Raw genomic sequence first — 15594 nt, forward strand, 5'->3', positions numbered from 1 at the left:
TAAATTTGTGAACACTTGCGCTCTCATGATTTTATATAATTGTGTAATTATTGTACAATTATTGTTTAATTCTCCCACTGTGAAACATCTTCGGTGAAGTTACCGCATTGTTGTGTTCATTCTTGGTAAAGTAATCCAAAGATAAGAGTTCCTCATTCATATGTGCCCTGATTGTATTAATCTCCATCTCTCCTGTACACCCTCCCCCCAACTGTCCAGTGTCTAATGACCATCGAAGTTTTACAATCTGTAGGCTCCTGCACATAGCTCTTGTTCTTACCATCAATTCCATCTACCTCCCAAATCAATGTCTCAGCTAGAATTGTATTGAAGCTCAGTCATCATATTGAACACAAGATGAGTTTATGGATCCCTAGCCATCTCATCATTGTCGAGTGTTGTAGAACAGAAAGACAGGGAGGTACTAGTAAATAGTTCCCTGAAAGTGACAACACAGGTAGACATGGTACTGCATGGCATGCTTGCCTTCATTGGAAGGGGCACTGAGGTTAAGATTTGGGACTCATATTACAGCGGTACAAAATGTTTGTGAGATCACGGGGAGAACGTACAGACAGCACCCATGGTCAGGATTTAACCCGGGTCTCTGGTGCTGTGAGGCAGCAACTCTACCACTGCTCCATCGTGCCACCCGAGTTATAAGGAGAGAATGGATAGGATGAGACTGTTTTCTCTGGAGAAGGAGGCTGAAATTTATAAAATCATGAGGGTTGTAGATACAATGGATAGACACAACATATTTGTTCCCAGGGTAGGGGAATCGAAAACTAGATGGCAAGGGTTTAAGGTGAGAGAAGAAAGATTTAAAAGGATTCAGAAGGGCAGTTTCTTTCATGTATATGGGGAATGAGCTGCCAGAGGAAGTGGAAGAAGTGGATGCAATTGCTTTTAAAAGATATTTGAACAGATTCATGGATAGGAAATGTTTACAGGGAAATGGGCCCAATGCAGACAAATTGGAGTAGGACAGGAAAGCATTTTGGTGAGCCTCGGGGAGCTGGGCTGAAGTGCTTGTTTCAATGCCTCGTAACTCTATCTACACTCCACGCTGTCTCGGCAAGGCCACCAGCAAAATCTAGGACCCATCTCACCCACTTCTCCCCTCTCCCATCAGACAAGAGGTACAGAAGTGTGAAAATGTATAACTCCAGATTCAGGGACAGTTTCTTCCCAACTGTTCTCTCACCAGCTAGAGAGTGGTCCTGACCTCCCAGCTGCTGTACCTCATTGGAGACTTGGACTATCTTCAATTAGATTTTACTGCCCTATATCTTGCACTATACATTATTTCCTTTATCTCGTATCCCATATCTGTACACTGTGAACGGCTTGATGACAATCATATATAGTCTTTCCGCTGACTGGTTAGCACGCAACACAAACACTTTGCACTGTACCTCAGTACACGTGACAATAAACTAAACTAAACTATGAATCTTTGATACGTCTAATCTCCATCCACTTCTGCAACATTGTGCCCACTGTTCCTGCTTGGGTCAAAACTCCATGCATGTCTTTGTTAGCTCCACACCTTTGCTATGTTACAATCGACCACAAACTGATCGCCTGCTCAATCAAGTTCAATAGATCTTTGTGTAAAAAGGAATTGCAGATGCTGGTTGATGCCGAAGAAAGACACAAAATGCTGGAGTAACTGAGCAGGCCAGGCAGCATCTCTGGAGAAAAGGCATAGCTGTTGTTTCGGGTCGAGACCCTTCATCGGATTCATGAAAGGCCGTGACCCGAAACATCACCTGTTCCTTTTCTCCATTGACCCATTGAGTCAGCATTTTGTGCCTATCATCAATAGATTATAGCCTCCCTCAATTGAAATACCACTCATGTATATCATTCATCTCTGCTAATTTCCATTGGGCCTTAGTCTGTTACCTTAACCTAAATAATATCTGCAACATTCCTCCAGCCTCTCCACCATCTATTTCTCCCAACCACCCACCATGATCTTTTATGTATAGGAAGGAACTGCAGATGCTGGTTTAAATCGAAGGTAGGCACAAAATGCTGGAGTAATTCAGCGGGTCAGGCAGCATCTCTGGAGAGAAGGAATGGGTGACGTTTCGGGTCGAGACCCTTCTTCAGACTGATGTATGGGGAGGGGGCAGGACAAAGATAGAATGTAGGCGGAGACAGTAAGAATGGTGGGAGAATTGGGAAAGGGGAGGGGATGGAGAGAGAAAGCAAGGGCTATCTGAAGTTAGAGAAGTCAATGTTCATACCACTCGGGTGTAAGCTGCTCAAGCGAAATATGAGGCGCTGTTCCTCCAATTTGTACTGGGCCTCACCCTGACAATGGAGGAGGTCCAGGACAGAAAGGTCAGATTGGGAATGATAGGGGGAGTTGAAGTGCTGAGCAACCGGGAGATCAGGTAGGTTAAGACGGACTGAGCGGAGGTGTTCAACGAAATGATCATCGAGCCTGCGCTTGGTCTCGCCGATGTAGAGAAGTTGACACCTGGAACAGCGGATACAGTAGATGAGGTTGGAGGAGGTGCAAGGGAACCTCTGCCTCACCTGGAAAGACTGTTTGGGTCCTTGGATGGAGTCGAGGGGGAAGGTAAAGGGACAGGTGTTGCATCTCATGGGGTTGCAGGAGAAAGTACCTGGGGAGGGGGTGGTTTGGGTGGGAAGGGACGAGTTGACCAGGGAGTTGTGTAGGGAATGATCTCTGAGGAAAGCAGAAAGGGGTGAAGATAGGAAGATGTGGCCAGTAGTGGGATCCCGTTGGAGGTGACGAAAATGTTGGAGGATTATATGCGACGGCTGATGGGGCGGAAGGTGAGGACAAGGGGGACTCTGTCCTTGTTATGAATAGCGGGAGGCGGGAGGGGGGGGGGGGGGGGAGCAAGAGCGGAGCTGCGGGATATCGAGGAGACCCTAGTGAGAGCCTCATCTATAATGGAAGAGGGGAACCCTGTTCCCTAAAGAATGAAGACATCTCCGATGCCCTGGTATGGAGCACCTCATCCTGGGCACAGAAGCGGTGTAGACGGAGGAATAGGGAGTAGGGGATAGAGTCTTTACAGGAAGCATGGTGGGAAGAAGTGTAGCAATGGGAGTTAGTAGGTTTGTAGTAGATGATCTTACATGCATCCTCCTTTGCTCCATTCCACTGCTCCCAGCCATACCTTTAGCTACTATTAGTTAGTTTAGTTTATTGTCACTTGTACCAAGGTACAATGAAAAGCTTTTGTTGCGTGCTAACCAGTCAGCGGAAAGACTGTACATGATTCCAATCAAGCCGCCCACATTGTACAGATACACGATAAAGGGAATTACGTTCAGTGCAATATAAAGTCCAGTAAAGACTGATTAAAGATAGTTCGAGGGTCTCCACAGAGGTCGATAGTCGCCGAGGGTCGCCCTCTAGTTGGTGATGGGATGGTTCAGTTGCCTGATAACAGCTGAGAAGAAACTCTCCCTGAATCTGGGACTTCACATATAGGTAAAGATTCAGATTTTACAGCGCCTAAAAACATTTCCTCCCTCCCCAACCTCGTTATTCCCCATTATGCAATATTCCCCATCTGATCCAATATTCTAGGACTGTTTAGTTTAGAGATACAGCGTGGGAAAAGGCCTTTCGGGCCATCGAATCCAGGCCACCCAGAGATCCGCACACATTAGCATTAACTTACACACTACAATTTACAATTTTACTTACAAACCTGTACGTCTTTGGAGTGTGGGAGGAAACCGGAGCACCCGGAGAAAACCCACAGAGGTCACGGGGAGAACGTGCAAACTCCGTACAGACAGCACCCGTAGTCAGGATCGAACCCGCGTCTATGGCGTTGTAAGGCAGCAGCTCTACCCTCAATTGTCCAAATGTCTCACTATTTCACGGGTTCTTTTATTTTAATACCAGCGGCGAACGCTTTTTTGACGTGGCATAATAAAGGAGTCCAATAAATGCAAGGCATGGTGAGGTGGGATAGTAATTACAATGTATTTATTCCCTATGCGCAAATATTCGTTTTTCTTATGCTGAGCTCAGAAATAATACTTTCTCAAGGAAAGAGAAAGTGTCTCTGTGAATTCGAGTTGTGACCACGCGGGTTTCCTCCGGGTGCTCCGGTTTCCTCCCACATCCCATCAGAGGACCGATTGGCCGCTGTGTGGGTGCATGGTGGAATCTGGGGGGGGTGGGGGGGAGTCGCTCAGAATGGGGATAAAATAAAATGGGATCAGTATAGCATTAATGTAAATGGGACATTGATAATCGATGGGCTGAAGGGCCCACTATCTTAGTTTAGAGATACAGAGATACAGCGGGGAAACACGGGGAGAATGTACAAACTCCATACTCTCACAATTTGGCCCTACGAAAGATGAACAGGAAAGTATCAATTCCCCTCAGAACATAGACCAATAGCGGGAGTAGGCGAGATACGTTTAACTTTCTTGGTCAAAGGACAATAGGGCATTAGATATAGTTTTGATCCAAGGACTAATCTTGGGCTTGGAACTAACGGTCTATCTGAAAGATGGCGGAGACAGGAATGTTTGGCGCGTTTGGAAATGTACTCGGACAATCACCTGAAAACCCACCGAGACAGAGGGATTGCAGTACGAAACAGGCCCTTCGGCCCACCGAGTCCATGCTGACCATCGCCACTCTTTTGCACTAATCCTACATTAATGCCAGTCGTATTCTTCCCACCTTCTTACAAACGCCTCCCAGGTTTTCCACCACTAGCCTACACACTTTACACGGAGAGTAGTTTATAGCGTCCAGTTAAACTTCCTTGTGATGTGGAGGGGAACCAGAGCACCGGGTGGAAATCCGCGTGGATACAAGGAAAAGGTGCCATCTCCAGACAGTCTGATTCTTGATTAGTGCGTGTGTTGAGAATGGGGTTGGGAGGGAGAGATAGATCAGCCACGATTGAATGGCGGAGTAGACTTGATGGGCCGAATGGCCCAATTCTACTATTCCTCATGACCTTATGGCCTTAACCATATAACCATATAACCATATAACAAGTACAGCACGGAAACAGGCCATCTCGGCCCTACAAGTCCGTGCCGAACAACGTTTTTCCCTTAGTCCCACCTGCCTGCACTCATACCATAACCCTCCATTCCCTTCTCATCCATATGCCTATCCAATTTATTTTTAAATGATACCAACGAACCTGCCGCCACACTTCCACTGGAAGCTCATTCCACACCGCTACCACTCTCTGAGTAAAGAAGTTCCCCCTCATGTTACCCCTAAACTTCTGTCCCTTAATTCTGAAGTCATGTCCTCTTGTTTGAATCTTCCCTATTCTCAAAGGGAAAAGCTTGATCACATCAATTCTGTCTATCCCTCTCATCATTTTAAAGACCTCTATCAAGTCCCCCCTTAACCTTCTGCGCTCCAGGGAATAAAGACCTAACTTATTCAACCTTTCTCTGTAACTTAGTTGTTGAAACCCAGGCCTTAATTAGGATTGAACCCGGGTCTCCGGCGCTGCGCTGCTGCCAATGTACCACTTAGCCCATTATGTGTAAAGATGGGGAGCCGTGCAGTAGCTGTAATGGAACCATCTCCATTCAAATGGACGGGACGGGGGACGAACCGCCACCCTATGTCCTCATACGTTCCAAAGAATCATTCCTTCCAGTCTGAAGAAGGGTCTCGACCCGAAACGTCACCCATTCCTTCTTTCCAGAGATGCTGCCTGTCCCGCTGGGTCACTCCAGCATTTTGTGTCTATATTTCTTTCTCTCAACCTTCACCTGTCACCTCTTTACTCCGCTCCTCCACTCAGCACATGCCTATTCCAAATACACGGTGATAACATCAATCAGACCTCGCGTTTCTTATCCCATTGACAACACTTCCTCATTATGTTCCTCATCTCGCCACTTAACCTTCTGCAAGTTTCTTAAAATCCGGGTAGTGTCGGAAAGAACTGGTTTACACCGACGAAGAAGGGTCTCGACCCGAAACGCCGCCTATTTCTTTTCTTCAGAGATGCTGCCTGACCCGCTGAGTTACTCCAGCTTTTTGTGTCTTCCTTCAAATCCGCATTCCCAGGCTGTCTGGAAAAAAAGGCACCACAATTCCCGGCGATTCCTTACATCTAGAGATAAAGAGTTGCAGATACTGGTTCATACCAAATATAAACACAAAGTGCTGGGGTAACTCAGCGGGTCTGTGGAGAACATGGATGGGTGGGTGATATTTCGGATCTGAAATCCGTTTAGTTTAGAGATACAGCGCTCGAAGTCCGCGCCCACCAGCGACCAGCACAATTTTACCGCTGCCAATTTACCTACACACCTGTACGTCCTTGGAGTGTGGAAAGAAATCGGCGTATGCAAGGGATAATTTATTCATGACCCCCCCCCCCCCCCCCAGTACCACATTTATTTTAAATAAAGTGAGCTGAAGTTAAAAAATAATTCAGTAAATGAAATATTACCTTCAGACTTTATCCAATTTTACGGTGATTCTCAAAGTCACCTCATTGTTCCGCAATGAACAGCCGTACAGACCAGGGGCATGTTTCAGCAGTCGACTAACATCATTGGCATGAACGTTAATCCTGCTCCACTTACTACAGATACTGCCTGACCCGCTCAGCCTATCTAGTATGTTTTGGTTTCATATAAAATATCCCGCTTGTGATCAACGATGATAATTTAAAAAAAGGGCGCAGCGGCAGAGTTGCTGCCTTACAGCGCCAGAGACCCTGGTTCGATCCTGACCACGGGTGCTGTCTGTACTGAGTTTGTACGTTCTCCCTGTGACCGCGCGTGTTTTCACCGGGAGCTCCGGTTTCCTTCCACATTCCAAAGACGTACAGGTTTGCAGGTTAATTGGCTTGGTATGAATATAGATTGTCCCTAGTGTGTGTAGGATAGTGTTAATGCGCGGGGATCGCTGGTCGGCGCGGACTCGGTGGGCCGAAGGGCCTGTTTCCGCCCTGTATTTCTAAACTAAACTAAACTAAAACCCCCCTAAATGAACACATTGGAGCGGTGCGTGTATGTCGGTGTGCAAGAGTGCATGAAAAAGTCAAATGAATCCAGAGGGAACATTCCGCGAGATTGCCTGCCCGACATATTAAATCAGCAAATGCATTGATTTTTATTGAATTTATTGACCGCCCTTCAGAATGAAACACAATCGATGTGATAACCAGCAAAGATTAATTTGGAAAGATATTATGGGAGAAAATCAATTTTGAGAGATGTGCAGCGATTCAAAGATCGTTCCTAAGATTAAGTCTATTGACTCTAGATTTTTGACGCACACCTGCGTTTGACATCGGACACCAGAACGCTGGAGTAGTCTTTCGAAAGAAACCCTCTCAGGTAGATAGAATATCTAACCAGACGGGTCTCGACCCGAAATGCCACCCATTCCTCCTCTGCAGAGATGCTGCCAGTCCCGCTGAGTTCCTCCAGCATATTGTGTCTATCTGCAGTATAAACCAGCATCTGCAGTTCCTTCCTACAGCTTTCAGGTAGACCTGCAGAATGGCAATCAGCACCAACACACAACCGACAAACAGAATTGCACCTTCAGTGCGGCCACAGCGGTGGAATGGTATACATTCCTGAGCCACCTCCTGCACCCACACACAACTCACTGACTTCATCCATTTAACCACTAACTTCCATCCGGCACTCAAATACATCTGGATCATTTCCGACACTTCCCTACCATTTCTTGACCTCACTATCTCCATGCAGGTGACCGACATCCACTATAAACCCACTGACTCCCATGGCTATCCGGACTACACTTCTTCCCACCCTGCTTCCTGTAAGGACTCCATCCCCTACTCCCAATTCCTCCGTCTATGCCGCATCTGCTCCCAGGATGAGGTGTTCCACAACAGGGCATCGGAAATGTCCTCATTCTTCAGGGAACGGGGGTTCCCCTCTTCCACTATAGATGAGGCTCGCACCAGGGTCTCTTCCATACCTCGTGACTATGCTATCACTCGCCATCCCCCCACTGGTAACAAGGGCAGAGTCCCCCTAGACCTCACCTTCCACCCCACAAGCCGTCACATACAACAAATAATCCTCCAACATTTTTGCCACCTCCAACGGGACCCCACCACTGGCCACATCTTCCCATCTCCTCCCCTTTCGGCTTTCGGCAGAGACCGCTCCCTCCGTAACTCCCTGGTCAATTTGTCCCTTCCCACCCAAACCACCCCCTCTCCGGGCACTTTCCCTTGCAACCACAAGAGATGCTACACTTGTCGCTTTACCTCCCCCCTTGACTCCATTCAAGGACCCAAGCAGACTTTCCAGGTGCGACAGAGGTTTACCTGCACCTCCTCCAACCTCATCTATTGCATCTGCTGCTCTAGATGTCAGCTGCTCTACATCGGCTTGGCGATCGCTTTGCCGAAGGTCCGCAATAACCAACCTGATCTCCCGGTGGCTCAGCACTTCAACTCCCCCTCCCAATCCGAATCCGACCTTTCTGTCCTGGGCCTCCTCCATGGCCAGAGTGAGGACCACCGTAAATTGGAGGAGCAGCACCTCATATTTCGCTTGGGCAGTTTGTACCCCAGCGGTATGAACATTGACTTCTCCAATTTCAGGTAGTCCCTACTTTCTCCACCCCTTCTCAGCCCACTGGCTCCTTCTCGTCTTTTCTTCTCCCCCCCCCCCCTCACATCAGTCTAAAGAAGGGTCTCGACCCGAAACGTTGCCTATTTCCTTCGCTCCATAGATGCTGCCGCACCCGCTGAGTTTCTCCAGCATTTTTATCTACCTTCGATTTTCCAGCATCTGCAGTTCCTTCTTAAACATAAATTCCTGAGCCTTGACTCAGAATACACCATCCGCCTTTTTGCTTATGTCAGGAGATGAAGGGGCCACGATTTAATGTCTGGAATCGAAGACACTGGATTGGAAAAATGGACGGTTGGAATCAGCCTTTTTTTTATTATGGGGGGTGGGTGGGTGGGGGGGGGGGGGGGGGGGGGGGTACAAAACAAAATATAGGGAATTTTATTTAAAGATCGAGATATGAGGTGCCACATGACAGAGCGTTTTGATTGATTGAATTCTGCGCACGATTCCACGCCGACTATCAACACTAGTGGAAACAAAGAACTGATTTTTTCCAAATATAGAGAAAAAGTGCTGGAGTAACTCAGGGGGCCGGGGAGCATCAGGAGTCTGAAGAAGGGTCCCGATCCGAAACGTCACCCATTCTTTCCACCAGGGATGCTGCCTGACCTGCTGAGTTATACTCCAGCACTTTGTGTCTAACTTTGTGTCTATTCACCTCTTCACACTGGTTCCATGTTATCCCACTTTCCCATCCATTCCCTACACACAATAGGCACATTTACAGCGGAGGGTCTTGACCCGAAACGTCGTCCAAATGTCGGGCAGCGTCCGTGAAGAGAGGAGCGCTGCATTCTTAGACCCAGAAACCTCCATAACAACTGGAAAGACGAGAAACTACAGGTGCTGGACTCTTGAGCAAAACATAAAGTGCTGGAGGAACTCAACTGGTCAGGCAGCATCTGTGGAGGGAATGGACAGGCGGCCGGCTGAGTTCCTCTAGCATTTTGTGTTTTGGTCCGAAATAATTGCATGCTTAGAATGGTTTGCGTTGAGTTCAGGTGAATCGTCTCGGCCTTAAACGTTAACCGTTTCTCTTTCCACTTAAGCTGGGGGCGCCTGTTCATCGTTTCCAGCAACACCTGCATTTATTTTGCAGTCCTTCGCCTGCACTGCTTCAAGGTGAGAGGCGTCGCAGTGTCGAGTTGCTGCCTCACAGCGCCTGAGACCCGGCGTTGATCCTGACTACGGGTGCTGTGTGTTACAGAGTTTGTACCTTCTTCCTGTGACTTGCATGAGTTTTCTCCGGGTGCTCTGGTTTCCTCCCACACCCCAAAGACGTACAGGTTTGTAGGTTAATTGGCGTGAGTAAAATTGTCCCTCGTGTGTAGGAGCTAGCGTAGAGTCCTCGGTGGGCCGAAGGATCTATTTCCGCGCTGTTTCCCTAAACTAAACTAACAAGTCTAGATTTTAACACCCAAATATGTAAGTAATTATTCTTAAACTTTGTAAAGATTTTTAGCATGGAGCGTCCTTAACACTAGCTTCCGAAGAAACATTTGCTGAAATAGAACCAAAATCGCTAGAGAATTAGGCTGATATGTGGATTTAATGATTTGTATGATTTTAATTAATATTTAATCTACGTTTCGTTCAGGACCTCAACCCTAATGTTTTCTAACCAACCAAGGCACAAGCCTAACCATGCATGGATGCCGGCAGCTCTATATCATTGCCAACAGCAATTCTTTACATAATCCTTACACACGCCATCTCACCAAATGCATAGAAAAACACATACAAAAAAGCTCCCTTTAACCAGGGCAACCGTGATGCAAATCACAGAAACATTGGCTTGCCATAATACAAACAAAAGTAGATATTTGCATACCAGCAGGAGAAATTAAATTTGTTTATTTATTAGCGTGCACCAATCACACCAATAAACTAAAGACAAAAATCCACACAATCCATATCGTGACATAAACACGTAAAATGCAAATATTTCAGCACAAGTGGTTAGATAAGTTGAAGGTAGATACAAAAAGCTGGAGTAATTTAGCGGGTCAGGCAGCATCGCTGGAGAAAGTTGAGACCCTTGTTCAGACTGAGTCAGACTGAGTCAGACTGAGTCAGGGGAGAGGGAAACGAGATATATAGACTGCCATGTGGAGAGAGATGTAGCATAAATGAATAGACAATAGACAACAGACAATAGACAATAGGTGCAGGAGTAGGCCATTCGGCCCTTCGAGCCAGCCCTGCCATTCAATGTGATCATGGCTGATCATCCACAATCGGTACCCCGTTCCTGCCTTCTCCCCATATCCCCTGACTCCGCTATCTTTAAGAGCTCTATCTAGCTCTCTCTTGAAAGCATCCAGAGAATTGGCCTCCAGTGCCTTCTGAGGCAGCGAATTCCACAGATTCACAACTCTCTGTGTGAAAAAGTGTTTCCTCATCTCTGTTCTAAACGGCTTACTCCTTATTCTTAAACTGTGGCCCCTGGTTCTGGACTCCCCCAACATTGGGAACATGTTTCCTGCCACTAACGTGTCCAAGCCCTTAATAATTTTATATTTCAATAAGATCCCTCGCATCCTTCTAAATTCCAGAGTATACAAGCCCTGCGGCTCCATTCTATCAACATATGACAGTCCCGCCATCCCGAGAATTAACCTTGTAAACCTATGCTGCACTCTCTCAATAGCAAGAATGTCCTTCCTCAAATTTGGAGACTAAAGCTGCACACAATACTCCAGGCGTGGTCTCATTGGGGCTCTGTACAGCTGCAGAAGGACCTCTTTGCTCTTATACCCAACTCCTTTTGATATAGCCAAAATGTAATTCGCTTTCTTCACTGCCTACTGTACCTGTATGCTTACTTTCAGTGACTGATGAACAAGGACCCCCCAGATCTCGTTGTACTTCCCCTTTTCCCAACTTGACACCATTCAGATAATAATCTGTTTTTGCCACCAAAGTGGATAACTTCATGTATATCCACATTAAACTGCATCTGCCATGCATCTGCCCACTCACTCAACCTGTCCAAGTCACCCTACATTCTCCTCACAGTTCACACTGCTACCCAGCTTTGTGTCATCTGCAAATTTGCTAATGTTACTTTTACTGAATGAAAGATAAGCAAAAAAGTAACAATGAAAAAGAAAACGGGCCATGGGTAGGTGAAAATGAGTTACAGACAATGAAACTCAACAAGAGATAAATTTGTGTGTTGACACACAGCCTCCTTTAAGGTAGCAAGGGCATTTGAAAGCTGGACACATTTTCATTTCCCTATTGTATAGAGCTTTCTTTTAAACACGGTTGACAAGAATTTGCAAATTGACACCGATTTTCCGTTGCTCTATAAAATACTTTTATTGATTGAATAGGATTTAACCCCCACCCCCTTGTTCACCCTAGTTCTAAACATCTAACAGTTGCTGCTTCACTTAAACTCCAAGCTTGGGTACCTGAATATATTTCTGGTCTGGCCATTATAGAGGATAGTGAAGGTGTAGTGCAAAGGGACATGACCGTCAACTGCAATGCACTCAATTTCACCCCATTACCAACAACAATCCCCGAGCCTTCACATACACAACCAAGGCTCAAGAGTGTTCTATTATCATTTGTCTCAGATAGAACAACAAAATTCTTTATTACAGCAGCACAACAGAATATGTAAACATAGTACTCTGTAAACAATATAATGAACGAGAAAAAACGTTACACACACACACACACACACGCACACACACACACGCACGCGCACACACACACACACACACACACACACACACACACACACACACACACACACACACACACACACACACACACACACGCACACACACCCACACACACACACACACACACACACACACACACACACACACACCCACACACACACACACAGTATCTCTGGAGAAATGTAGGCGATGTTTCAGGTCGAAGCCCTTCACTATGTACATACATACATACATACATACATACATACATACATACATACATACATACATACATACATACATACATACATACATACATACATACATACATACATACTGAAGAAGGGTCTCGACCAGAAACGTCACCCATTCCTTCTCGCCAGAGATGCTGCCTGACCTGCTACTCCAGCATTTTGAGCCTATCTTCAGTTTAAACACAGCTCCCACAGTTTTGACCTCCATCACAAGCAATGGCCAACCCATAACAGAATCCGCACCCTCCATGCAAGAACAGCCCATCACCTGCATAAGTGGGGGATGACAGACAGCCCTGCTTGTGACTGCGGACATCCAGACCAGACCCTCCCACACATCGTGAATGACTGCCCACTGAGGCTTGTCCCTGGGGCCATCAAAGCCATCCACCCAGTAACTGATGCTGTCCTGGCCTGGATGTCGACCCTTGATCTACAACTTTAGGCTGTGCACGCCATACGCAAGGAGAAGACCAGCATCTGCAGTCCCTTCCTACACATACACATACAAATACACATACACATGCACACACAAACGCACATATTTGTACACAAAAAAAACAACCTGAAGGCTTCATTGAAAGTCTATGACATGAAAGTGCTGGAGTTATTCAGCGGGTCACGCAGCACCTCTGGAGAACACGGACATGTGACATGTTCTGGAGAGATGCTGCTTGACACGCTGAGTTCATCCAGCGCTTTGTGTACTTTTTTTTGCAAACAAGAATTTGCAGTTCCTGGTATCAAGGTTTCAATGAACATTTACAGCTAACTTTACCTGTAGGTAGCTTCAGGTAGTTGAGACACATACCATAACACTATTTAAAATATACTTGGGCAGGTGCATGGAAAGGAAAGGTTTAGAGGGATATGGGCCAAATGAGGGCATGTGGGGCAACTTGGTTGGCATAGACCAGTGACCAACAGAGTAGATCTGCCCAGTTTAGGCCCTCCCCATTACAGTGCAAACTATCTATTCACCACCTCCTTCACCTCCGAACCCCAGCACCACTCTGAGATGCTATTTCCATTTTATGTTCCCTGAAACAGGACGGACTGATGAAGAAGGCACTGTTGGTGCATTCAGAGCAGCCTCCGTTGACATCTGATTAACATTAAAACAGTGCCTGAAAACAGGATGGTCTACCATCTAATCTCACTGGCCCTCGCAGGATCAGTAATGTTTTCCACAGCACAGCATGATAATGTGATTATGTTAAGCCCTGTAAGAAAGGTTATTTAATATGGTCAGATTAATGTTTGATGCAAAAGAGGATTTACATAGCATGGCAACAATGCTTCTGATTTTATAGCTGAGATGAGCCACATCATATTGTGCACGAGTCTCATCTGTCAATGTTTCATATTAGTTTAGTTTGATTTGGTTTAGTTTAGTTTAGTTTAGTTTAGTTTGGTTTAGTTTAGTTTAGTTTGGTTTATTGTCACGTGTACCAAGGTACAGTGAAAAGCTTTTTGTTGCGTGCTATCCAGTCAACGGAAAGACTATACATGATTACAGTCGAGCCGTCCACAGTGTACAGATACAGGATAAAGGGAATAACATTTAGAGTCATCGAGTGATACAGTGTGGAAACATGGCCCATCTACACTAGTGCTACCTGCCTGCATTTGCCCCGTATCCCTCCACAGACACAGGATAAGGGAATAATGTTATCTTAGTACAAGATAAAGTTCAATTGAAGTTAGTCCGAGGGTCTCCAGTGAGGTATATGGTAGGTCAGGAATGCTCTCTAGTTGATGAGAGGATGGTTCAGTTGCTTGTATACAGCTGGGAAGAAAGTGTCCCTGAACCTGGAGGTGTGCATTTTCACGCTTCTGAAGCTCTTGCCTGATGGGAGAGGGGAGACAGCAACCATAGACTCCAGATCTCAAACATTACTGACAATGGATGTACTTAATAGTAATGACTGACATAACCTATCTTCAATTTAAAATACAACTTTATACCTTTCATTTATACAGTAGCTTAGCACACCACATCACACAGAAATTCATGGTGACATAAGGAACAGCAGATGCTGGAATCATGAGTAAAAGACAAAGTGTTGGAGGAACTCAATGGTTCATGCACCATCCATGGAGGGAATGGACAGGCGACATCTCAGGTCCGAATAAGTGTCCTGACCTGAAACTTTGCCTATCCATTCCCTCCTGAGATGCTGCCTGATGTTGAGTTCCTCAAGCATTTTGTATTTTGGTCAACATATAAGCAGTCAAACAGGCAGAATAATTCAGAACTACAATGGGCAGTATCTTCAAACTTAGGTTAAGGTTTAAGTTTATAATTGCCACATATACCGAGATACTGTGCAAGGCTTTGTGTTGTACGCCATCCAAAGAGATCAGATATAACGTACATCAATACAATCAAGTCAAACTCAAATACAATAGACAGAACAAAGCAGAAAATACAGAGTGTATAAGATAGTTCTCAGCATTGTAGCGCATCAGTTGTAGAGCATCAGTTCCACACACAATATCAATGGGGTACAGGTGAATTGGACAGTACCCTAGCTTATGGAAGAACCGTTGAAAAGCCTGACAACAGAGGGGAAGAAGAAAGGGGGGGGGGGGGGGCTAGCCTAGATTCCAAACTCTGACCTCAATGTGGAACCTGAGCTCATTGTTTTCTGAACTGGGTAGGGAGAGAGTTATTTACTGAGCCAAGCTGACCCCCTAGAGAGAGAGAGACTAAAGCGTAGGAGTGAATCCCAGCTAGATTCCAAGGAATGGATCACTTTATTATTGTTGAGATGTAACTGGGAAGCACATACGTTGTTTTCAAACGGGCAGGCTGATGGCAAGCGCTTGATTCAAAGCCCCAAAGTTATATCTTAAACAGGAAGACTAGGATAGAGTTATAGAGTTATACGGCAAAGAAACAAGCCCTTTGTCCCAACTGGTCCACGCCGACCAAGATGCCCCATCTAGGCTCGTCCCATTTGCCTGCGTTTGGCCCATATCCCTCTAAACCTTTCCTATCCATGTACATTTCTATGTCTTTTAAT

This window comes from Amblyraja radiata, chromosome 10 (genome assembly GCF_010909765.2).
Source record: "Amblyraja radiata isolate CabotCenter1 chromosome 10, sAmbRad1.1.pri, whole genome shotgun sequence".
In the NCBI taxonomy this organism is placed as follows: Eukaryota; Metazoa; Chordata; class Chondrichthyes; order Rajiformes; family Rajidae; genus Amblyraja; species Amblyraja radiata.